At 46.7% G+C, this 26,980-nt stretch overlaps 1 protein-coding gene across 1 annotated transcript in view; it reads right to left on the minus strand.

Moving 5' to 3' along the window:
- Positions 1–26,980, minus strand: part of LOC309564447 (uncharacterized protein) — a 714,240-nt gene that overhangs the window by 143,068 nt on the left and 544,192 nt on the right.

Here is a 26,980-nt window from a genome sequence, read left to right on the forward strand (position 1 = left end):
TACCTCTCTTCTTCTTCTGCTTTACTTCAACTTTAGAATCTCTCAGGTTTCCACTTTGACTAAATCTATATCTATGTAAAGGCAGCCCTCAAATTTTCTACTCGCCTGCTCGCATTTTGTGAGTGGAAAATTATTTAGGGCGAGGAGTGTGGGGCTGCTCCGGGAGCCGCCCAGGGGAAGAGAAGAGAGCAAGAGGAAAGCTGGCCAGCCGACTGACTGGATAATGACAGAGCGCGGATCATCCCACTGTAACAGCTTTAATTGTAATTGCCGGGCGCTCACCGACACATACAGTCCCGCCTCCTAGCCCGGCTCATTTGATAGACAGAACACCTGGCCACCCAATCTATCAAATGAGTCGGGCTAGGAGGCGGGACTATGTGTGTCGGCGAGCGCCCGGCAATTACAATTAAAGCTGTTACAGCGGGATGATCCGCGCTCTGTCATTATCTGGCTTTCCTCTTCCTCTCTCTCCCTTCCCCTGCACTGGTCTGTGCATTGTCGAGCACAGATAAAGCTGCACTGATGGGCACAGATAAAGCTGCATTAACAGGCTCAGGTAAAGCTGCGTTAACTGGCTCAGGTAAAGCTGTTGACACACTGACGTACCGCGAGTACTACAGATTGATAATTTGTATATTATGGAGGTTCTATACCTGTGTGGTCACCTTTGTAGAACACTAACATGTTATGGTTTGGTTCGGTACGGTACATAATTTTTGCCGTTTCCATTTTCAAAAGTTGTGAATGGTACCCTAATTCCGAACCGTACCGCACCACTTTTTTGGGACCCTTTCGTTGGGGTACCAAGCACAATGGCACCGTACCAACAGGGTGGAGCTACACTCTGCAGAACGTTGATTGGTCTATCATCGCCTATCACCACGCCTATCATGTAAGAGTACTGGTGGCAGTGGAAACACAAGCCTGATCAAGATGTACCGTTCCGAACCATACTGAACTGTCCCGAACCGCTCAGTGGAAACGAGGCATAACTGGTACAGTACCTGGTTGGCCAATGCCTTCGAAATCATGATGGGGCTCCTTCTTTTTCTGTTTCATTTTGGTATTTGGGAGGAGGCAACGAGCCTCCAGAGCAAAGAATCGATCTAGAGAGGAGTTAATATATAGTACCCGCCCTAAATCACAGAGCAACACGGTACGGTTTATTACCAAATTCTTTGCCCATGAAAGGGAACTGCGAACTATCATGGAGAAACATTGGCATGTTTTAACCAATGACTACACGCTTAATAAATACCTCAAACCCTACCCTGAATTAGTGTTCAGACGTGCCCCCTCAATAAGAGATAATTTAACATCTAGTCATTTTCAAACTGATGTAGCACATCAATTGGCACGCAAAGGCACCTATCGATGTGGGGAATGCTCACGATGCAGCTGGGTTACAGAGGGCAGGGGAATACGCCTACCCAACGGCAGTTGGTTTAGAGCAAGGCAGCATGCAAATTGCACCACTAGAGGTATCATCTATCTGATGCAAGGCATCTGTAAAGCCTACTACGTAGGTAAAACCATCAGGCAGTTCAACCAACGTATAGGTGACCACCTCTATTATTCAGAAGGAGGGAAAATCCTCACAACTGTGACTCGCCATATTGGCCTGCATCACAAATATGACAATTCAGTCATCTCCTTTTTTGTCCTAGAGGTGATATCCCCTGATCCCCGTGGTGGGGACTGGGATAAGAAAATCTTGCAGCGGGAAACCTACTGGCTAGAGTACCTTGATGCCACTATACCCCCTGGCATCAACGAGGTACTCACATATAAACCATTCCTATAAGTTGTAACACTGAGCGCTCCGGTCCCTGCTTCTGGACCGGAGCGCTTGCGGCGTTCGTTCCAGATCCACTCACCTGTGCCCGCTCCAGCTCCCTCCTCCGCTTCCCGCTCACGTGGTTCCCGGCGCGTGTGCCCCTGCACCATAGGGCGCGCACACGCTGGTTGTTTGAAATTTAAGGGGCCTGTGCACCAGTAATTGGTGTCTGGTCCAAACCTCCCTTCCTGTTTCCTGTGACCTGTTTCCGGTGACCTGTTTCCTGTGACCTGTTTCCTGTTCCTGTGACCTGTTTCTTATATAAACCCACTTCCCCTTCCTGTCCTTGCCGGATCTTGTTGCCTTAGTGCCCTGAGAAAGCGTTTGTGTATTGCCCTGCCTGTGTATCTGACCTTCTGCCGTTGCCCCTGACTTCGAACCTTTGCCGCCTGCCTTGACCTTCTGCTACGTCTGACCTTGCCTTTGCCTTGTCCTATTGTACCACGCCTGTTTTCAGCTGTCTGTGAGGTTGAGCCGCTACCGGAGGATACGACCTGGTTGCTGCCGCCGCAGCAAGTCCATCCCGCCACTTAGAACCGGTCATCTGGTGCGATCCACGCCATTCCCTCACAGACACAGAGGATCCACCCCTAGTGTCTTCATCTGCCGCCAGTCCGGACCCTGACATAAGTGACAGCATTATGTGCCATGAGGCACTATCCCTGGTAGCCTCTACTGCCATTTTTCCCAAAGCGTTTTAGTATTTTTCCCACCTACCCCATTCCCCCCCCCAGCCCCCCGTGCCCTTATAGGAGCAGGTCCGAGTTCATCCTTTTCCCTAACCTTTTCTCTTTTTATATCCTTTTTTCTTCTCCTTTTTTTTTCTTTTATTTTTAATTCTATATTATATTTTTTTCTTTCGGGTTTTCTTTCCCACCTCTTCCTCCCCTTCCCCCCCCCCTCCCCCTTTCTTTCTCCTTTTCTTCTCCCTACCTATATGTGCCCATTTTTGACTGGCTCATCAGACATGCCATTTTTACTGACCCCCCCATTGAGACCCTATTGTGATCCATGAGGTTGGGTCATTTGGCATGATCTGGTGATCTTGTCTCATCTGTCTGGTGGATACACAACAGAGTTTTTTAGAATCGGTTAAGGTTCTAAATATATTAACTTAAATTATTTAATTTACACCATATATCATTTAAAATATATTCTGACCTATTGTCTGATCTATATACTTATGTTCCCTGTTGTATTATCCTGTTATTATCCAAGACTGTCTAATCATGTTCTATGCTGCATAGCAATTGTCTGTGCTGGTTTATATTGATAGTGTATTGTTTATAGAGGACTAATCCTCCTTGTATTGTTTGTTGACATTGTGCGGGTCCATTCGGAGCATCACCCCATGTTAGGCTCTCGGGGAAAACATGCACGTCTGGGTTGCTACACGGGGGCGCCATCTGGTGGGGGACGGGTGTGCGGCCTCCTCATTGGGCAGCAAGGGCGCCTCATTTGGCGTCTTCTGCTGCCCTTTGGCTGCAGGAACTCGGGCATCCCCTGTTCCCCTTTTTCTAGCACTGCGCGTGCGCCGCCGACGCGGCGCATGCGCAGTTCGAGGCCGGACCCGACTGTCGTCACTTCCTGGTTAGTGTGCGGTCGGGTTGGAGCGGATATTTAAACTGGCACCGTGTAATACGGTGTCAGTTCATGGGGAATCGTCACGGAGTGTACACCTAGGTAAGCATCGCTATTCAGCCTCACCCCACCATTCTTTCTTTGCTCTTTGGGATATCTATAGTACTATATTTATATGTCTAATGGGAATGTTCAACAGCCTGCCTTTCTTATCTTTATATTTTCGCAGTCTATGTTATCCACCGCCTTCAGCCTCAAGCAATGGGCAATTACCAATACAATGAAACATCCTAGCTCTCATATGCGTTATTTTCCACCTATGCACTAGTCCTTTCTGAACACAAGTGCAAGTTCAGGTACAGAGCCTTTTCTGTCTCCCTTGCAGGAGACATACACCGCTCGTATTCCCATGATATTAGCTACCCATTACTATCTTATACAAATATATATATTTATATCTCCCTACAGAGCGGTTATCTATCCATTCAATCAAGTCTAACCCCTTGAGGTGCCTCGGTTTCCCTCGAATTGAAATCCTAAATACACCCTATGTGATGAATTCAGCCTGTGCAGATATCTGCTGAGGTATGAGTTTCAATGTATAATATATTTATGCATGTTCTATGCACTATACCATCATACCTCACTCTACCTCTTTTTTCACATGGTTACTATATTTGGTGACATTATTCAATATCCGCTCCCCCACCCGTCCCCCCCCAGTTGTTTTTCTATGCGTCTCCCGTCACTTCCTCCTTCGTGCATATAAGCTGGGGGTACTTCCTGATGGTGATGGCTATCTACCCTATGGGTGTGGTTTTTCTCCCTGGACCTGCATGGTGTGATGTTTTTGTTTATTTGATCCAGACTGCACGCAGAACATGATCTCGCTGTGACTACAAAAAGGACAGGGGAGCCATATGCAGTCAATGCCAGCTGCACCCATGTACGTGGAACACCATTACCTTATAAAATTATTTGTACTTATTTTTGATGACAATACTGAAGGTATATATTCCTCTTTACAGAACTTGCATAGAGTGACCCTTAACGCTTTGAAAAAGGCCTATGAGCCGAAACGCGTCAGAAAACATTGAGGATCCCTTTGCGGGGGCCAATGTCCCTTTAATATCTATGGGAAAACAACCCCACAAACTCCTCAAGAACATGTCACTTTTGCACTATTGTCACTGATTCCTTTGGAATCAACTTCTTTTTTACTTCCTCACACTTGGGCCTCTAACCCAAGCACATTATTCACCATCACGGTATTAATAATACTTGGAATTATATGTAAATAAACTTCTGTTGATTTTTTCAAACACTATTCTTTTTTTCTGCCTATTTGAGCATTTATGTTATATAACCCACATTTATATACACCTCCTTCTACTTGCCCGTAAAGTCCCATCCATATTTGGTTTGAGGCACCAAAAAAACCCCAATATGTTTTTGTTTATTTCATCCAAACTATGTCATTATGGAATGTTTGTCGTATTTACTTTATTTTTCTTTTTACAATTCATGTAGTATTACGACCATTGATTTTAGCTACCAAAGCCCCTGAAGAAGCCATCCGGCGAAACATGTCGGGCGCCACTCTAGTGGACGCAATTTGGAGTGTTCACTTTGAGCAGCTATAATCCTCTCTCTGTTATTTGGTCATGTACACACTACTGCATTTATCTACATGATGTATTCGATCCATTATGTGTAATTGTTTGATTTTGATTGTCTAGTTTTTTGTTCATTGTATTGTTTCAACTATTCATCTGGCATAATTCTTATGCAGATGATTTTTATATTTCCTATAATAAAAATTTCAAATTTTTAACTCCTTGTGAATACTCTATGTTTATTGGTACCTTTAAAGTCCCATTTTTGGTCCTCCCAAGCCCTCATATATCCGCCTAGGCGGGTACTCTGCAATTGCAGAGTTATACTCTATACAAGTAATCTAGGGATGTTGGTACCATTGTGTCAATCTTGCCAATGTCGTTATATTATCCTTTGACACACCTTAAAACATTTCAAAGTCTCCTCTCTATGTGTTTATCAGATGATGGGGGATCTAGGTGGAGCCTCCGTACTGCTCTCTCCTTTACAATAAAGTCTCCTCTTACCCAGTGATGTGAGGGGCGGCTGATTCTCCATCATGACGTCCTTGTAGAGATCCTTGTGTCCTTCTAAATACTCCCACTCCTCCATGGAGAAATAGACAGTGACATCCTGACACCTTATAGGAACCTGACACACACAATGATACAGTCACCATCCAGACACATCCCTTGTCTGTTACTGGATAATGTCCCAGAAATCCCAGCACCACTCACCTCTCCTGTCAGCAGCTCCATCATCTTCTTGGTGACTTCTAGAATCTTCTGCATGATGTGTCTTGTAGGGATCAGGGATGGAGGTCGGGGGATGGTGATGGGATTCTGGATTCTCGAGGATCTTGGGGTCATATTATGAGATCTCCTTCTCGTGTCATTTTCAGTAGATTTCTTCATGACTCCCGTACAGTTCTGTGTTATACAAAGATAAATATCACTCTCCCATCATCCCTGTCCTCTATGATCAGCTCTGTATTGACTCTCCAAGGATTGGCCAAAATGTGCCCAATTCAGCAAAGGACAGACATCTCCATACAATGATATGATTAAAATGTGGCCAGATTTATAACCTCTTCTAGAAGTCATATAATGCAGTCACCAATGCTTTACTGACTGACCAGTAAATGTTACCCATGGATCATATCTATCCTCTTCATCACACTCACCTCTCCAGTCAGCAGGCTGAGGATCTCCAGGGTGAGGTTCAATATCGTCTCATCCCGGGGAAATTCCTTCCCTACAATCTTCACAAAACTCAAAGTCTGCTGATTCTCCATCATGACGTCCTTGTAGAGATCCTTGTGTCCTTCTAAATACTCCCACTCCTCCATGGAGAAATAGACAGTGACATCCTGACACCTTATAGGAACCTGACACACACAATGATACAGTCACCATCCAGACACATCCCTTGTCTGTTACTGGATAATGTCCCAGAATTCCCAGCACCGCTCACCTCTCCTGTCAGCAGCTCAATCGTCTTCTTGGTGACTTCTAGAATCTTCTGCATGTTGTGTCTCTCAGGTTTTAGGGAGTCACATGGAGGCACTGTGATGGTCATATGATCACCTGACTTCAGGAGAGGAAATCTCTGTATTGGAGAACCAATAGGAATATCATGTTAGAATCCCAGAATCCTCCTCACCTCTCCAGTCAGGTCTGTGTTTTATTAATAGAGATAAGAGTGATGTCATGTGACCTCCCAGAATCCTCCTCACCTCTCCGGACAGGTCTGTGTTTTATTAATAGAGATAAGAGTGATGTCATGTGACCTCCTAGAATCCTCCTCACCTCTCCAGTCAGCAGATAGATGATCTCCAGGGTGAGGTTTAGTATCTTCTCAGTCACGTAGCTCCGGTCCTCCTCCATCCTCATTGGTTCCGTCATTTGATCTATACAGGTCTCCTTGTACACGGATAACTTTGGGAAATGAAAGCAAGAATTATTTGGATGGTGTTGGTCACACAATAATAGGATGAGGATGTGAGGTGGTGGTGGTGGGGATGTTGTACCTTTAAGGACTACTACCCCCATGGGAAAACATTTTGTTTGGACTGTTTAATGTTATTACATTTTCAAGGTCCCGGGACTCTCTTGACCTGCTGGATCATAAATTATCTTTTCTCTGTTGGGTTTGCTTTATTTCTGAACTGGCTATGATTTGTTCTAGATCTACAGATAAGGAACGATAAATACGATCCTTCAGCTGTCTTCGTATTTTGCTCTGAGGCAGAGCTGTGAGGTCAATGTAGGGTCATCATGACGTCCAGGAAGGGGAGCCTCTTTGTTTGTTTTGCCAGCTAATCAGGAAAATTGCCAGAACTCTGACTGCAAGGCTCTCCACTGCCCACTAAGGAGGCCTTAAAATCCATCACCTATCCATCACTCCTCACAGACCCCTCAGCTCCTCTACGTCCCGCAGAACCCTCAGTATTTTCCTTCCTCTTACCCCAATGATGGAACATATTCTTCATAGCAGGGTGGGAAATGTTTTCTTCCTGACCACCAATGTAAGAGGCTCTATGCTCCATACTCCTGACCCCGGCACTCCATCATTGTGTTGGCTGCATATTGTAATGATTGCCCATAGGCTGCCTGTGTAGTGTAATAATTGGCCTTCGTAGGCCATGTATGGTCAGGATGGTCATTGTCTTCTCTATTTATTGTCAGTGCTGTTTGTTTAGAGGAACATAATACTAGATTTTATGTCCGAAATTAAAGAATTGTTCTGGCTCTGTAAGTGGAGGAAATGTTCTGACCCTGAAGGAGTCAATCTAGGTTTCCACACCATATATGTGTGTATCATCATCTGCTGGAGATAAAGACGTCATAGTGACTATGGAGTAAGAGGATGTACATGACAGGGGGGGTTACTGGGTGTAAATATAAAATAATATCTTATTACCTCCTCTGTTGCTGCTTCGCGCAATGTCTTCTCTCTACTTCCTCCCGCCTTACCTCTGACCCGGAACTTCCTGTCTGTGCCTGACATCACTTCCTGTCTTCCATAGAGACTTCCTTTCTGGGTAGAGGTGAGCTCACCATCTTTTGGAGCTCAGAGGAACTGCAGCCCCCAGAAACGTCTCGTAGTGAGAACACGACCTTGTGCTGTGTGTGTATTTATTGTATATCCTTATAGATGGGGTCATCTCCACTCCCACCAAGGGGGAGAGAAATAAATTACTGCGTAGTTCAGCCTTTCTCACCCAGGGTTCCTCCAAAGGTTTCTAGGGTTTTCGGGTAATGAATGTAGCGGGTGCTGATCTTCCATCCCATCCGCTTTCCCCTCTTAGCCAGTCAGCTGCCGCGGCCTCAGGCGAGTACACACAGGCAGCGGAGCTGACAGGGAGAATCTAACATAGCAGCAGCTGTGGGGGATTTTCTCTCCCTCCCTCCACCCCAGCTGCCATGCTGGCGTGGACAGCAGAGCAAGAACAGCATGGCCGCTCTGCTCCTTTCCCCTGCTTCCTCATTGGCAGGGGGAAAGGGATCAATGGAGAGGAGCACCATGAGACATGTAGTCCCAAAGATAACTGACCCAATTGTAGGATATGGGCCATGGACTGCAACTCCCAGGATGCCTAGGGTAAAAGGGGTGTGCGAGAGAGACCAGGGGAGACACATGAGACAGCCAAGGGGAAAGTCACAAGGTGGCCCAGGAAGCAGGGAGAGGGGACACTCGACCAGCTGCGGGAGAAGGAGTTCTCCCCCCCCCCCCCCCCGCTTGATGAGCAGAGACATAGCGATGTAGACCAAGTGGTGACCCTCATCACCAACAAGCTTCATCCTTCTGCCGTAGATCAAGCTAGAATGCAGCAGATCTTGAGAGGTGCTCTATGCTCTGATGCAGTCTGGAATCAGCTGAAGACTTCAGCTGATGCCATGTCATTAAAGTATCATGAACTTATTAAGGTAGTGAGGGAAGAAGAAGCCATGTTTAAGGGCAAGGAGGCTGTAGCCAGGCCAGATTTAGCATTTCTGGTGGACATCGGGTCAGTGGGGGTATCTGAGGCCAATTTGGAAATAGCCATCCTGAAGTCACAGATGTCTCAAATGATGGAAATAATGAACCCCCTGGCAGCTATAATCACCACACTGCCTGGCAAGAGAGCCTCAGAACCCAAGCAGACTTCAAACCCTTCTGTCATTCCCACAGAGATACCTATGAGCCAAGTAGTCTGTTTTCAATGCAGAGGAGAGGGTCATTACCTACCTGTCTACACAAGTCCACTAAAATATACCACCCAGTTCCGAGAAGCTGACAGGAAACCTCAGAGAGTCCTGGAGAAGGAGGGTGCTCGTCTACAGCAGTTAGCTTTAAAGGCAGAGATGCAAGGAAGCCACACACAGCAAAAGCCTAAACTGTTCCAGAGGGCCCCCACTGCTGTTTCGGAACAACCAGGTCATTCGCTCTCATTGACCTCAAGTGCCTGATCATGGAGAATTGGTGCATACCAGCCCTCTGGGGCTCAAGAGAGACCCAATTTTAAAGCCCGTGGAGTGTGAACACACTCAAGACTATCACCCGGTGCATAAAAAAGTGCACACACGCAAACGTGAAGAACACAAAAAGTGCACAGGGTGTGCGAAATGGTCTTACCTCCGAAGAGGTCTGACCCTGACCTTGATCCCCCGGGGCGCAAGACTCCTGACAGGGACTGAGGTACTTCCAATGGTCTGCCTGGCCGAAACCAGGCAAACCCCGTTCTCCAGGGGGACTGCCGAAACAGCCCACCCCAAGTACTAGGTGGGGCTCCCCGAAGGGAGACCCCATGAGAGAGGGTGAACTAAGCCAGAAGGCCATATCCGCCCCCTCCCAAGACTTTCAAGGCAGGCCCGAGGACCCACACCCTACTTTTCGTGCAGGAAGAAAAGGTGAAATTGCAGTGACACTACAATAAAGAAAACACACACAAAAAAAAGGTAGGGAAAGGGAAGTGTGGAAAGAACTTTGGTGCCATAGTGAAGTACCATGGCAGGCCTTCCGGACAGGAATAATAATTCCTCTGGTCCGAGCCAAAAGGCCTGTCCCAAGAGGCAGGTGTGAAAAAAGTGTGTATGGTGCAGTGACCAAGGTGCCAAAAAACTCAAGGCGAGCTGCCCCTCACTAGTGAGAATTAAGGCACCCCTGGGCTGACACCCCAGGGGCACGTACACCACGGGCTTTTTTCGGTCTCGACCTCCGGCCAGACCCAGTGTAGCCCATCCCTACCAGGAGGTATTGGAACTTAGACGGCTTAGGGAGAACCTACCCTCGCTGGGGAGCGACTCGACCCAGGAGGAAGACCCTTCCACTGCCATCACCATTCCATACCAATTACATCCGGGAGGAATACTAGCCGGCCCCAGGACATACCGGCTTTCTCACTCCCTTCAAACTGATAGGGGCGGATCCCATTCAAATCAGGAGGCAGCGGACCCATCCAGCTTTCTCTGACAATGCCTACTTCCCAGTCCCCCAGATTCTCCTGAGGTGCCCTGGTTCATTTCAGCCCCTGCCGATACTAACCATCAAGGTCCATACCAACTGATAAGAACAGATACTACACTTGATCTCAGCCAAAAGGCCGAGAAGCGTTCCATAAACTGATTCCGCAAGCAAGGATAACACGCTTTATGGATTAGAATTGTTTTTCGCAGCAAATAGTCGATTTTAATTTGTATACCCCCCAGACTGTTAGTTTTGGAGTTTTTTTTTTTGTGTGACAGCGATTCAGGTGTTATACTGAGACATCGTACAACTAGTAAATAGACAGCAGAAGGCCATCTTTGTGTTTAACAATTGTGTATTGAGAGAAGCCACATTGTTCTGTAAAGAAAGGGGACGTAAGTGTGCTGTGCAGTTTGTCTAGCAAACTGCAGTGTAGGGGGATCGAGAAGATTGCTCTTAGTCAGATGGTCACTCAGTTGGTTGTCGACCACTCGTTCAAGGAGTTTGGAAAAGAAGGGGGGTAAGGAGATGGGGCGTAGATTGTGAAGAGATTGTGTAGATTGTGCCCGATCATGGAGAATTGGTGCATACCAGTCCTCTGGGGCTCAACAGAGACCCAAACAAAACCCAAAGCCCATCAAGAAAAATACACTGCTACAAGCCACAGGACAGGCTAATTCTACCACTTCTCACAAGTTCTCTGCCAAGCTCATGGGACCTTCTCCAGTTGTGCCTATCCAAGTGGAAGGAATCTATACAAAGGCCCTTCTGGACAATGGGGCACAAGTGACTCTTCTCTACTGAGACTTCTACGACAAGCACCTCAAACACTTGCCCTACTGCAGAAGTTGCAGTAGTTAGAGATATGGGGCATTGGGACCCAGAATTTCCCCTACGACAACTATCGACTAGTCAAGCTGACTCCTCCATGGCTGACAAAATAGAAACGTTTGACACCCTAGCAGTGGTCTCTCCTCCAACAAGGGTTACCGGATCTTAGGAATCAACACTGATCTTGTCCGAAGGTTGCTGACCCCTCTTGTCTTGGAGTCTGACACTCCAACCACAGGTATGCATCCCATGCTGAGACAAGCATATCAGCGCCTGGTTCAAAAGCAGAAAGCCCCAGCTGAAGGAGTGGGGAAGATATGGTATTTGGGCCAATGAAGGAAGGTACTACAACCCAGTGAAATAGCATGTTTACGAGCATCAGTCAAGCTCAATTGGAAGCAACCAGGCCCTTTCATTGTTATGGAAGCTGACCGCCAGAGAGACGACTCAGGGTGGAGACGATTCCTGAAGTGATATCAACCAGAGCTTTGCAGCGAAGTCACAGAGTGTCCCATTTAGTGTCCACAACATTACGGCTTCACCACTGAAGATGTCAGCTCAAATGTTGCTACGGCAAGTGAACCTGGACACCCCAGTCTCACTGTCCGATTTGGTGGGGGAAGTGAAGGATGGAATCCCTGTTGAGGAGTTCTAATGGAAGAACACCCCACTCTTACCTGAATGAAGGGAAAGAGCCAAGATTCAGCTCCTGAGATGGCAGAATACATTCTCAAAGAGTGAGTTAGATGCAGGGTGTGCAAAAAGCGCCCAACACTGAATCGGCCTTCAAGAAGACAAGCCATTTAGGGAGAGAGTCCTACAGATTCCTTTAGGGGACTTGGAAGATCTGCATGAACAGCTGGCAGAACAGAAGAGGGTAGGTGTCATCTGAGGGTCCAGGAGTTCATATGCTTCCCTGATAGTGGTGGTGTGGAAGAAGAATGGTTCCCTGAGGCTGTGCATTGACTATCAGACGCTAAACCGAAGGACCACCCCTGTCCAATATACCACCCCAAGGATAGAAGATGCACCGAAGAGCTTGTCAGGGGCAAAGTAGTTAATATGAAATTCCCATGCATCTTGAAGATAAGGAGAAGACAGATTTCATTACCCCAGTTGGGTTCTTTAACTACTTGCCTATCATGCACTTTCACCCCCTTCCCATCCAGGCCAATTTTCAGCTTTCAGCGCTGTCACACTTTGAATGACAATTGCGCGGTCATGCTACACTGTACCCATATGAAATTTTTATCATTTTTTTTCACACAAATAGAGCTTTCTTTTGGTGGTATGTAATCACCTCTGGGATTTTTATTTCTTACAAAAAAAAAAAGAAAAAAGACAGAAAATTTTCTGCGAGTAAATTTTGAAAATAAATACATTTTTCTCCTTCACTGATGTGCGCTGATGAGGCGGCACTGATGGGCACTGATAGGCTGCACTGATGGGCACTGATGAGGTGGCACTTATGGGCACTGATGAGGTGGCACTGATGAGGAGGTACTAATATGCCGCACTGATGAGCACTGATAGGCGGCACTGATGAGCACTGATAGGCGGCACTGATAGGCGGCACTGATGAGCACTGATAGGCGGCACTGATGAGCACTGATAGGTGGCACTGCTGGGCACTGAGAGGTGGCACTGCTGGGCACTGAGGTGGCACTGCTGGGCACTAAGAGGCGGCACTGACGGGCGGCACTGATGGGCACTGAGAGGCGGCACTGCTGGACACTGATGGGTGGCACTGATGGACAGTGACGGGTGGCACTGATGGACACTGATGGGCGGCACTGATGAGCAGCACCATCACTGTCCACAGTGCTGCCAGTCAGTGTTCATCAGTGCCTAGACGAGCAGGCACTGATGGGCACTGACTGGCAGCACTATGGGCACTGATTGTGGGCACTGATGGGGGCACTGATGGAGGGCACTGTGGGCACTGATGGTGGGCACATTTTATTTTATTTACCTTTGTTGTAATCAGGGCACTGGTGATCAGTGCCCTGATTACATTTTTCTTTGTCCCTGAACGGCTAATCGGCTCTCTCCTTCCTCACACTGCAGTCTCTGTGTGAGGAAGGAGCGCTGGCGATGAGAGATGATCTCATATGTTTACATATGAGATCATCTCTCATTGCATGGGCCGATCACGTGGTAAATGGCCGCTGTGATTGGCCATTTACCACGATCTGTGATTGGCCGACACAGATTTTCCCTGATGCGCGCTTGCGGGAGCCCGCAGGGAGCCTGTCTCTGGGAGGCTGTTTAAAGACGGCCTCCCGGAAATGTGAGTCCGCACTGTAGCCGTACTTCGGCTATAACGTGGATATGAAGAAGTTAAATTTGAGAGGATGCCCCAAGGTCTGTCTGGGGCTCCAGCCACTTTTCAGAGACTGATGGAAAACACAGTGGGGGACATGAACCCGATCGGCAAGACCCTGGAAGAACATGAAGAGCATCTGAAGAAGGTCCTGAAGAGAATTCATGATGAGGGATTTAAGCTGTTCTTGGAGAAATGCCAGTATTGCCAACCTTCGATTAACTACCCTGGCCATGTCGTCTTTGCTGAAGAAGTGGACACTGACCCCCAGAAACTCGTAGCCGTCACATCCTGACTTAGGCCTGCCAACATGGCTGGGCTTAGGTTGTTCCTGGGATTCTACTTCTACAACAGGAGATTCGTCGAGGGATTCGCCAAAATAGCCTGTCCACAAAGAAGACGATAACCCAAACCTAACAAAGCCCGCTAGACCATTTTTGGGGCTGAAGATGCCTTGGGAGTCAGTTAAAGACCAGTGGACTGACCAGTGCGAACAAGCTTTTCATCAGCTGATGTGGACCCCAACAACCGCTTCTGTTCTGACCTATGCCAAAACAGTGAAGACGTATGAGCTGCACACTGATGCCAGCCGAGACGGGTTAGGCGGGGCGCTATACCAATTATATGATTGGCACCTGTGGCCCACCCATTGCCTATGTAAGTAGAATCCTAGCGCCCGCAGGGAATAACTATCCCACTCACAAACTAGAGTTTTTGGCTCCAAAGTGGGCAGTGATGGATAAGCTGAGGGATTACTTGTACAGTGCAGACTTTGTGGTCAAAACTGACATCAATCCATTCAGGTATATATTCTTACCAACCCCAAGTTGGATGCCACTGGTGACAGGTGGTTAGCCACCTTATCAGGATTCACCTTTAACCTGAAGTACCTTGGGGGTCAGGAACAAGGATGCAGATGCCCTCTCAAGGAGACCCCATGGTTCATGAGACACGGCTGAAGAATGGGCTCAGCTGCCATCTGAAGGGGTACGAGCCCTATGCCAAGGGGCCACATATCAAACTGGAGCCGGGATCAAATGGAAGACCCTCTTTGCAGCTTGGTATTAAAGGCTTTGGAGACCCAACGCCCGGATTTACTACTTACTGACTCCTAAAAGGAAGTCTGTCTGCTGTACAGAGAGTGGGATCGGTTGCAGGTGCACAATCGAGTCGTCTACCAAAGAGGCCCCTTCGATGATCCTGAATAGAGATGGAAGCTGTTCCTACCTAGGAATCATAGAGAGATTGTGCTGATTGCTCTACATGCCAACCATAGCCACCTGGGGACTAAGAGGACATTGAGCTTAATGAGAGACAGGCTCTACTGGCCCTGCATGTGGGCTGAAGTCAAAGGCTACTGCCATTCCTGTATAAAATGCATACAGAGGGAGACTTTGCCTCATCGAGCTGCCCCAATGGGCCATCTTCAGAGTCAAGAACCCATGGAGCTGGTGTGCACTGACTTTCTGTGTCTGGAGCCTGACTTGAGTGGGCAGAGAAATATCCTGGTGGTGGCTTTACTTACTTTACTCGGTGTGCACCGGCATTTCCCACAAAGGACCAGCAAGCATCGACTGTGGCCAAGATCTTAGTGGAAAAGTCCTTTGTGCATTATGGCCTACCTCAGCGCATCCACTCCGATCAGGGGAGAGACTTTGAAAGGAACTTCATCAAGAGGCTTCTAAGCCTTTTAGGCATCCAAAGATCAAGAACTACTCCCTATTACCCTCAAGGAGACCCTCAGCTGGAGAGGTTCAATGGTATTCTCCTAGATATGTTTGGAACCCTCACTCCTGAACAGAAACAGCATTGGAGTAAGTATATCGCAGCCATTGTGCATACCTAAAACAGTACTGCAAATGATACCACTGGCATCATTACATGCTCGGACAAAAGCTTGACTGACGGTTGACTTGGCCTTCGGCATGACATGAAGTTGGGTAATGGCTGGAAGTCGCAGCCTTATATCATCTGTAAACAACTGCCAGAGCTACCAGTGTATCAGATCTAACCAGAGGGAAGCACAGGTCCACTAAAGGCTTGGCACTGCAATCATCCCCTGCCCCTGTCAAAAGCAGTTTGTGTGCCGCAACAGCCAGACTCACAGCCTACTCCAATGTTTGCTTTTCCCCCTTCATGTTTGGCTTGAGTGTATGGTATGGACATTGGTGGTTCTGTTCCAGTGCAAGGGACATATCATATCAGTGTTGAGTGGATCTTCGGCAGACTGAATATTCTCCTGTGATTGAATTGGCGCCTTTTCTCCTGGTCTCCACCAAAGCTACAAGTGAGGGTATTCCCCTGTAGGGTATTCATGGAGTAGGGTGCAGGAGAGGGTGTGTCTGGAGGAAGTAAGCAGTAACCCAGGTGTAGACCTTCCTGCAATGAATCCTAGAGGCAAAAAGGTGGAAAGAAGCGCCTGAGTATCTTATATGGGCTCCAGGCTGAAGTAGCATTAATGTGTGTCACCAGTGGTGTGATGTAACACCTGACCATCCGCCTGAGACTGAGCTCCAAGTCGTTGAATTTTCAGGAATACATTCCAGAGAAATCCCCATTCACACTGTAATAGATAAAGGTACAGGTTGACCCTATCTTACCTGCTAATGATGATGCGTACTGGCCATAATTCTACTTCTAATCTGCTCAAAGGTGGACGCAAATGTGCATGGGCAATTCCGCAAGTGGCCATCCTGTCAGGTACATGAATGCGAGCATCAGCACAAATACACGCGTGCGTGCCCAGTGCCATATATAAGTGCAGCAGTTGCACTTATACTTTGCTGTCTGATCTACAGCTGTACCTGTGTTCCTAAAACCTGATCCTGTTACCCCTGAGTTTGACCCGGCTTGCCTTTGACTCCGTTGAATCTCTCCCACCTTGATCTTAGCCTGTACCTGGACTTTGCTGTTGTCTTTGCCCATCTGCCTGTACCCTGACTATCCTTTGCCTACTGTCTATACCTGCAACTAATCATCTGTTTCCACGCACCCTGTGTCACTTCTCCCCTTGGACTGATCTTGACCTCACTCCTGTCTACGTTCTACGGACCCTCTCAAGGAGGCCTGCATTGCAGTACACATTACGTGTCTACTACCACAGCAGTCATCTCTTCACAGGAGCCTGTCGCAGCTGGCGACCCCTGTTCCTTTGGGCACAGAACTCCCTGTCCCCATCTCCAGGGATGCCTTGCAGTTAGCCACAATGGAAGCCCTCTCAGCACCTCGGCCTCTGATCAGGTACTTCATACACCCAGGCATTTCTCCACACATGCATTTGCTTGGTTTGTCAACGTAAGCTGCCACAGCTACTATGTTTGCATGGCACCCCCAGCGCCCCTCCAAACAGGCCTGGGCCGGATGCTAAACTCTGTGGGGCCGCAAGTGGTTGAACACCCCTGATGTAGTGCAAGGGCCTGCCTGATTGGATACAGAGTGAATAGATAGATGGATGGGGCCCTCCTATTCCATAGTTTTGGTAAATCCAAAGGAAATACGACCAACATCCATCAGGCCTCAGCCAATGCGTGTCACATTTTTTTTTTCTAACCACTTAGGAACCGCCTGCCGGCATTGAACTGCGGATGAGCGGCCCATAAAGAGTATACTGGTACTTCATTGCCTGTTTTCAGGTGTAGGGCGTGCACATGTGGGAGTCTGTCAGCAGGTCATGGCTGGGACCTGCTGATCGGCTGTGTCCGATTACAGCCCAGAGCCCTGTGTTGACAATCAACACAGAGCTCTGTACAGAGGGAACGATCTCTCTGTTTCTTATCCATGCAAAGCAGGGATAAGAAGCAAAAAGAGATCCGTAGTAAAAAACAGCAAACATTAACACATTGTTAGGCACACAGTTAACCTTTGGTTCGCCCCTAGATGTTACCCCATTCACAGCCTGTGTCATTAGTACAGTGACAGTGCATATTATTAGCACTGATCACTGTATTAGTGTCAATGGTGATGTCAGTGTCAGTTACTCCCCCAGTGTCAGTTAGCGTCAGATTTTCCACCACACTATCACAGTCCCACTATAACCCCTTCCCAGCCAGTGTCATTAGTACAGTGACAGTGCATATTATTAGCACTGATCACTGTATTGGTATTAATGGTGATGTCAGTGTCAGTTAGCGTCAGATTGACCGCCACACTATCACAGTCCCACTATAACCCCTTCCCAGCCAGTGTCATTAGTACAGTGACAGTAGATTCTGGCCAAAATGAGAATCACAATTTTTTAGCTTGGAATAAAGATCACGATTCTCTCACGATTCTCTGTGTAACAAAAAAAAATTGGGATAACTTTACTGTTACGTTTTTTTTTTTTTTATTCATTAAAGTTTATTAATTGCGTTTGAAAGACTGCTGCGCAAATACAGTGTGACATAAAATATTACAACAATCGCCATTTTATTCTGTAGGGTCTCTGCTAAAAAAATATATAAAATGTTTGGGGGTTCTAAGTACTTTTCTAGCAAAAAAAAAAATGATTTTAACTTGCAAGCAACAAGTGTCAGAAAAAGGTCCAGTCTTTAAGAGGTTAAACTTCCTTTCTCCCTGGCAGAGGGAAGGAAAAGATACAATGTAATCATTTTGTTTATAGTTACTGGGAGTTTTCCACAGCTGTTTTCTCTGCTCCCTCAGCTATGCAAAGAATCGAGCATATGTCAGGTTTAAATCGTCAGGGGGGGTGAATTGAGATCGCGATTTTCATACGATTAATCGTGCAGCTCTAAGTGACAGTGCATATTATTAGCACTGATCACTGTATTGGTGTCAATGGTGATGTCAGTGTCAGTTACTCCCCCCAGTGTCAGTTAGCGTCAGATTTTCCTGATCACCGCCATTACTAGTATATAAATAAATAAATTAATTAATAAATAAAGAGTCCAGTATATATACTTTTTATTGTAGACACTCTAATCACACAAACCAATTAATATACGCATATTGAAATTTCTTTTTTTTTTTTATTTTACCAAAGACATGTAACATTTTGTCAACATTTATGAAGAAATTCGATTTTGTTTTGATAAAGCTACACATAGTACAGTCTCTTCCCACCCCAATTTTCCTTCTTTTATACCTACATAAACAACCCTCAAAACCCCCAAAAAAAAAAAACCAGAGGGGAAGGAAAGAGGGGAAAGGGAAAAAAGAAAAAGGGGGGTAAGGATATTGATCCCTTCCATTGCCTGGCGGGTGAATGTTACCTCTACCCAAAGAAAGATACTCAATGCTTACATCATACTTCCATTCAATTTTTCAATCTAGTAGTGCTATACCTTCTCTCGATAAGATAAATAGATTCCATGCTCCCCACGTCTCTATATATTTTTCCCTCTTATGTTCAGCTGTCATTACTAAATCCTCCATTTTGTTTATTTCCTCTATTTTCCAAACCCAACCTGCTATTGTTGGAGGTGTATGTTTTTTCCAGTTAAGGGGTATACAAAGTCTGGCCGCATTTGCAAGATGACATATTACTGATTCTCTATATTTCCTCATTGATGAGTTATTTAGTTGTAGAAGGAAAAAAAAGCCGGATCTTCCGGAAACTCAACTTCTGTAAACTTTTGCATGATCACTCTAACCATTTTCCAAAAGTCTGTCAATTTGGGGCAAGACCAAAAAAATATGGATTAACGTGCCCTCTTCTACCGAGCAGCGCCAGCATCGATCCGAGTTATTAATCCAGATTTTGTGTAATTTATATGGAGTTTAATACCACCTTGTCAATATTTTAGAATTTGTTTCTTGATATTTAGTACATATAGAGCAGTGATGGCGAACCTTGGCACCCCAGATGTTTTGGAACTACATTTCCCATGATGCTTATACACTCTGCAGTTTAGTTGAGCATCATGGGAAATGTAGTTCCAAATCATCTGGGGTGCCAAGGTTCGCCATCACTGATATAGGGGATTTATGGACAAGGTTGATCATACTCTGACGCTGCTCCGGTGAGAAGGCACAAGACAACTCCCTCTCCCATTTGTCAAAATAAGATAATTGATATTGCCTTTCAGGTGTATTTATCATATCACGTGATAAATATTTCCTGTATCTGAACAGTATCTTTCAAAGGTTGTCAATTGACGGTTATAATTCTGAGGGTTAGGGATTGAGCGAAGAAAAATTTGATTTTTAAACATTTTTTATTAGATTTGTTTTATAACAGAAAGTATTGTTTTTAGGTCTTTTTTCGTTTAAATAACAAAATATAACAAACCCAGTACTGATCAAATATCACCAGGAGGGTGGGAATATGGCTTCTCCCCTGTGTAAGTTCTTTTATGCTCATTGAGTCTGGATTTAAAACTAAAACACTTCCCGCACTCAGAAAGCTTTATTTGTGTGAAAAATATTATATACTTTTTTTTTGGGGTACAGTATTGCATGACCGCGCAATCACCAGTTAAAGTAGTGCAGTAATGAATAGCAAAAAAATGTCCGGGTCATGAAGGGGGTTAAAACCTTCCAGAGATGAAGTGGTTAAACAGACCTGTAAGTGTTTGTGAAATCTTCCCGCACAAAATGTACTCAGCCAATGAAAGGTAAGGACTCCATTTATTTTTCTCCTGCTATCAACGGCAAACACGGGACAACACTTCATCCATGTCTTTGGTGATCTTTGATCTCCTTATGAAGTGTTTCTTACATGATGAAGATCAGCCAGGGAGTATATCTGAGGTGTATATAAGGGTGTGCTTCTTCCCCACATCTCCACCAACATTCATATAGAAGACATTTCCCGCGCTCAAGGCACTAATACACCTCGAGGGTTGTGTGGGACCCCTGGTGTACAGGAAGACAGGACTTCCGTGAGGAACAATTCCCTCACTCAGGACAGGAATATGGCTTCTCCCCCGTGTGAGATCTCTGATGTTGATAAAGATTGGACTTCTGTGAAAAAAATTCCCGCACTCAGGACAGGATTATGGCTTCTCACCAGTGTGCAATTTCTGATGTGTGGAAAGATGTGGCTTATATGAAAAGCATTTCCCGCACTCAGGACAGGAATAGGGCTTCTCTCCCGTGTGCGATCTCTGATGTGTGTAAAGATCTGGCTTCCTTGAAAAGCATTTCCCGCACTCAGGACAGGAATACGGCTTCTCCCCCGTGTGCGATCTCTGATGTTTGGAAAGATTGGACTTCTGTGTAAAACATTTCCCACACTCAGGACAGGAATATGGCTTCTCCCCCGTGTGCAATCTCTGATGTGTGGAAAGATAGGATTTCTGGGTAAAACATTTTCCACACTCAGGACAGGAATATGGCTTCTCACCAGTGTGCAATTTCAGATGTGTGGAAACAACTGACTTATCTGAAAAGCATTTCCCACACTCAGGACAGGAATAGGGCTTCTCCCCCGTGTGGGATCTCTGATGTAAGGAAAGATGTGACTTCCTTGAAAAGCATTTCCCGCACTCAGGACAGGAATACGGCTTCTCCCCCGTGTGCGATCTCTGATGAATGAAAAGATTTGACTTCCTTGAAAAGCATTTCCCGCACTCAGGACAGGAATATGGCTTCTCCCCCGTGTGCAATCTCTGATGTGTGTAAAGAAGTGACTTACTTAAAAAACATTTCCCGCACTCAGGACAGGAATACGGCTTCTCTCCTGTGTGCGATCTCTGATGTGTGTAAAGATCTGGCTTCCTTGAAAAGCATTTCCCGCACTCAGGACAGGAATATGGCTTCTCTCCCGTGTGCGATCTCTGATGAATGTAAAGCTGTGACTTGTCTGAAAAACATTTCCCGCACTCAGGACAGGAATACGGCTTCTCCCCCGTGTGCAATCTCTGATGTGTGTAAAGATTTGACTTATTCGAAAAGCATTTCCCGCACTCAGGACAGGAATACGACTTCTCTCCCGTGTGCGATCTCTGATGAATGTAAAGAATTGACTTCCTTGAAAAGCATTTCCAGCACTCAGGACAGGAATATGGCTTCTCCCCCGTGTGCACTCTCTGATGTGTGATAAGACTGGATTTCAATGAAAAACATTTCCCGCACTCAGGACAGGAATACGGCTTCTCTCCCGTGTGCGATCTCTGATGTCTGCTAAGTTTGGATTTCACTGAAAAACATTTCCCGCACTCAGGACAGGAATACGGCTTCTCTCCCGTGTGCGATCTCTGATGTATGCTAAGTTTGGATTTCACTGAAAAACATTTCCCGCACTCAGGACAGGAATACAACGTCTCTCCTTTGTGAGTTCTTTTATGCTCATTGAGTTTGGATTTAAAACGGAAACACTTCCCGCACTCAGAACAGGAAACCCTCTTATCTGTTGGATGGACGGCACCATCCCTCACAGTCTGAGGCTTCTCAGGATAAGAGGAATACGATGGTCCGGCACTGTCCCTCACAGTCTGAGGTTCCTCAGGATAAGAGGAATAAGATGGTCCGGCACTGTCCCTCACAGTCTGAGGTTCCCCAGGATAAGAGGAATACGATGGTCCGCCACTGTCCCTCACAGTCTGAGGTTCCTCAGGATAAGAGGAATACCATGGTCCGGCACTGTCCTTCACAGTCTGAGGTTCCTCAGGATAAGAGGAATAAGATGGTCCGGCACCATCCCTCACAGTCTGAGGTTCCTCAGGATAAGAGGAATACGATGGTCCGGCACTGTCCCTCACAGTCTGAGGTTCCTCAGGATAAGAGAAATACGATGGTCCGGCACCGTCCCTCACAGTCTGAGGCTCCTCAGGATAAGATGAATACGATGGTCCGGCACTGTCCATCACAGTCTGAGGTTCCTCATGGTAAGAGGAATACGATGGTCCGGCACTGTCCCTCAGAGTCTGAGGTTCCTCAGGATAAGAGGAATATGATGATCCGGCACTGTCCCTCACAGTCTGAGGTTCCTCAGGATAAGAGGAATACGATGGTCCGGCACCGTCCCTCACAGTCTGAGGCTCCTCAGGATAAGAGGAATACGATGGTCCATCTACACTGTGTGGTGCCGCATGGACATTTGAGGTAGTCGGGTTTTCTCCTGGACTATACTGTGTGATGTCCTCATCTTCTACTTTACAGTCTGGAGACAAAGTGAGACAATCCTCTGAGGTTTTCCTCATCTCCCGTCCATCTACTAAAATAGAAATACAAACATTATTACGAGAGATCAGCAGATTGGTTCCTTCCCCTAAACCAGGACTCCGCCCACATCAGGCAGCTTTGTCTCTGAGGATCTTACAATTCCCCCCTCAAGGTAACTAGTAAATGGGTCCTCTGAATCTCCTACCAGTTCATTTCTTTATTCATGGACCTTAGTCAGAGAGTGAGGAAACAACGAGAACTGTCTTTTATAGGAGTGACAGTGATGAGGGGATTATAGGACGAATGTCCCCTCCCCCTCTATCACTCATTGCCATCTTCCCAACACAAGAAGTCCCGCACTTCCTTGTTTAGTCTATCATTTAGTTATAAATAACAGCGGGGCTGAGCCCCACCAGAGGTCAGAGAGTGAGGAACAACTACGATGAAGACTGGACTGATCCTGAAGACCACCATCATTGGGTTACTGACTCCTCCCTCATTATCACTTTCTGCTCAGTGAGCAGTATGGGTGGAGGAATGTATTTAGTGTTAATGACCCACCTGTGCTGATCTCTGTAGGAGTGTCCTCCTCTATAAATGTCCCCGTTATTCCATCCTCCTCCATAGACTGCTGATCACCCCTCACATACCTCTCTTCTTCTTCTGCTTTACTTCAACTTTAGAATCTCTCAGGTTTCCACTTTGACTAAATCTATATCTATGTAAAGGCAGCCCTCAAATTTTCCACTCGCCTGCTCGCATTTTGTGAGTGGAAAATTATTTAGGGCGAGGAGTGTGGGGCTGCTCCGGGAGCCGCCCAGGGGAACAGAGGAGAGGAAGAGGAAAGCTGGCCAGCCGACTGACTGGATAATGACAGATCGCGGATCATCCCACTGTAACAGCTTTAATTGTAATTGCCGGGCGCTCGCCGACACACACAGTCCCGCCTCCTAGCCCGGCTTCTTTGATAGACAAATGAGCCGGACTAGGAGGCGGGACTATGTGTGTCGGCGAGCGCCCGGCAATTACAATTAAAGCTGTTACAGCGGGATGATCCGCGCTCTGTCATTATCCGGCCAGCTTTCCTCTTCCTCTCTCTCTCTCTTCCCCTGCACTGGTCAGTGCATTGTCAAGCACAGATAAAGCTGCATTGATGGGCACAGGTGAAGCTGCGTTAACAGGCTCAGGTAAAGCTGCATTGACGGGCACAGGTGAAGCTGCATTGACGGGCACAGGCAAAACTGCATTGACGGGCACAGGAGAAGCTGCATTGACAGGCACAGGCAAAACTGCATTGACAGGCACAGATAAAGCTGCGTTAACAGGCTCAGGTAAAGCTGCATTGTCAGGCAAAGATAAAGCTGCATTGATGGGCACAGGTGAAGCTGCATTGACAGGCAAAGGTGAAGCAGCATTGACGGGCACAGATGAAGCTGCACTGAGGGGTACAGGTGAGGTTGCATTCACATGCACGTGTGAGGCTGCATTGATGGGCATGGGTGAGGCTGCATTGATGGGCATGGGTGATGCTGCATTGATGGGCACAGGGGAGGCAGCATTGATGGGCACAGGGGAGGCAGCATTGATGGGCACTGATCAGGCTGCACTGATGGGCACTGTTGAGGCTGCACTGATAAGCTTTATTGATGAAGCTGCACTGATGGTCACTGATAGGCTGCATTGATGGGCACTGATGAGGCTGCATTGATGGGCCCTGAAAACGTTATTAATATTTATTTTTGTAACTTCTGCATTAATGCAAAAACATTTAACAGTGTAATTTTATGAGATAATTTATGAGGGCGTGTTTAGGGGTGGAATTAGGGGGCGGGGCAGAATAGGAGTTGGGAGGGGCAACTGGTGGCGAGTAACCCTTAAGTCCTGGCTAATAGCTCAGGACTTGATATATTGAGCCCTGTAAAGGTCTAACTGGGAAGTTTACCAACCCCCCATATTGTTCACTCTCAGTCTGCTGGCACTTAGATTATTGTCCCGTGGGCTGAAAAGTCTTTTGTTTCTACCTTAAAAGTCCAATAGAGCATTCTCTATATTTCCTGGCTGTTTGATACATTAGGGATGTTCTCCATCCAATTTAGATAACACCCATGACTAAATATATTGTTTCTATGTGTTTATCAGATGATGGGGGATCTAGGTGGATCCTCCGTACTGCTCTCTCCTTTACAATAAAGTCTCCTCTTACCCGGTGATGTCAGGGACGGCTGATTCTCCATCATGACGTCCTTGTAGAGATCCTTGTGTCCTTCTAAATACTCCCACTCCTCCATGGAGAAATAGACAGTGACATCCTGACACCTTATAGGAACCTGACACACACAATGATACAGTCACCATCCAGACACATCCCTTGTCTGTTACTGAATAATGTCCCAGAATTCCCAGCACCGCTCACCTCTCCTGTCAGCAGCTCCATCATCTTCTTGGTGACTTCTAGAATCTTCTGCATGTTGTGTCTCTCAGGTTTTAGGGAGTCACATGGAGGCACTGTGATGGTCATATGATCACCTGACTTCAGAAGAGGAAATCTCTGTATTGGAGAACCAATAGGAATATCATGTTAGAGTCCCAGAATCCTCCTCACCTCTCTGGTCAGGTCTGTGTTTTATTAATAGAGATAACAGTGATGTCATGTGACCCCCCAGAATCCTCCTCTCCTCTCCGGTCAGGTCTGTGTTTTATTATTAGAGATAAGAGTGATGTCATGTGACCTCCCAGAATCCTCCTCACCTCTATGGTCAGGTCTGTGTTTTATTAACCGATTGCCGACTGCCTAACGACGATTTACGTCGGCAGTCAGCCCCTCACAGGCAAAAACAACAAAAATGACAAAAATCTTTCCCTTAGTTAGTAAACGCAATAACTTTTGTGCAAACCAATCAAAATCTGCTTTTTGCGATTTTTTTACCAAAAATATGTAGCATAAAACAAATTGGCCTAAAATGTTAAAAAAACGAAATTTTTGTAAAATCTTACCATAAAATTCCTTTCTCTGAGTCCTCCGACAGTCGCCGTCCACTCATACAGTCTTCACCAATGGGTATTGACTTCCTCTCCACAGGAGCAAGCTAGGCACAAGACTTGTTAAAAACAAAGCATTTTTGCATAGACACACCCATGGGGGCTGTCCCACTGGTCCAATACCCCCCTGCAATCAGCCATCCCAACTCAGTTTGGTAGCAAGCAGTTAAGTGTATGAGAACCCCAATAGAGGGGCGGGGGCAGCAACTGTCGGAGGACTCAGAGAAAGGAATTTTACGGTAAGATTTTACAAAAATTCCGTTTTCTCTTACGTCCTCCGACAGTCGCCGCCCACTCATACAGTCTTCACCAATGGGATGTCCCAAAGCAGTGTAGACATGAGGGGTGGGCAACGCAACCATCAGAAAGGCAACGCAGTACCCACAACAGAAAAAGGAACCTTACGTGAATAGAAAGGTAACCTTCTGGGTAACAAAAAAGGCTCAACAGGAGCAACAACCCAGGAAAGCAAATAACCAAGGGGGTAAACAACCCCAACAGCCAGGGACCCGAAATAAAACCAGGGTTCCCTTATGGTACAGCCGCACAGAGAACTTTGCGGCCAAAGGAGGCATCCGCCGATGCCAGAACATCAATTTTGTAAAATTTAGAAAAGGTGTACACCAACGACCAAGTCGCAGCCTTACACACCTGGGCCACCGAGGCCTGATGTCGGAAGGCCCAGGACGCACTCACCGCTCTGGTAGAGTGCGCCTTGACAGGTAACGGAGGTACCTGTTCCTTTAACGAATAGGCCTGCACAATTGTCTGTCTGATCCATTTTGAAATGGTCGCCGCAGACGCAGCCATACCCTCCCGAGGTCCCTCAGGAAGGACAAAGAGGGAATCCAATTTCCGAAAAGATTCAGTCAACCACAGGTAAACCCTGATCGCCCTAACAACATCCAAGGAATGCAAAGCAACCTCCTTAGGATGCTTAGGCTTCACACAGAGCGAAGGCAAAACAACGTCTTCATTAAGGTGAAAATCCGAAACCACCTTCGGAAGAAAGGACGGGTTAGGTCGCAAGACCACCTTATCCCTATGAACCACCAGGTAAGGGGAGCGGCAAGACAAAGCCGCCAACTCCGACACTGTGCGAGCAGAAGTGATCGCCACAAGAAAGGCAACCTTTTTAGACAGCAGAGGTAACAAGATTTCCCTGATGTCTTCAAACGGGGAACGTTGCAATATGGACAGAACCAAGTTGAAGTCCCATGGAGGTAATGGTTCCCTTTGAGGAGGAGCCAAGTGACGCACACCTTGAATGAAGGTGC

Source organism: Pelophylax lessonae (assembly GCF_965119305.1).
Source record: "Pelophylax lessonae genome assembly, chromosome: 9".
In the NCBI taxonomy this organism is placed as follows: Eukaryota; Metazoa; Chordata; class Amphibia; order Anura; family Ranidae; genus Pelophylax; species Pelophylax lessonae.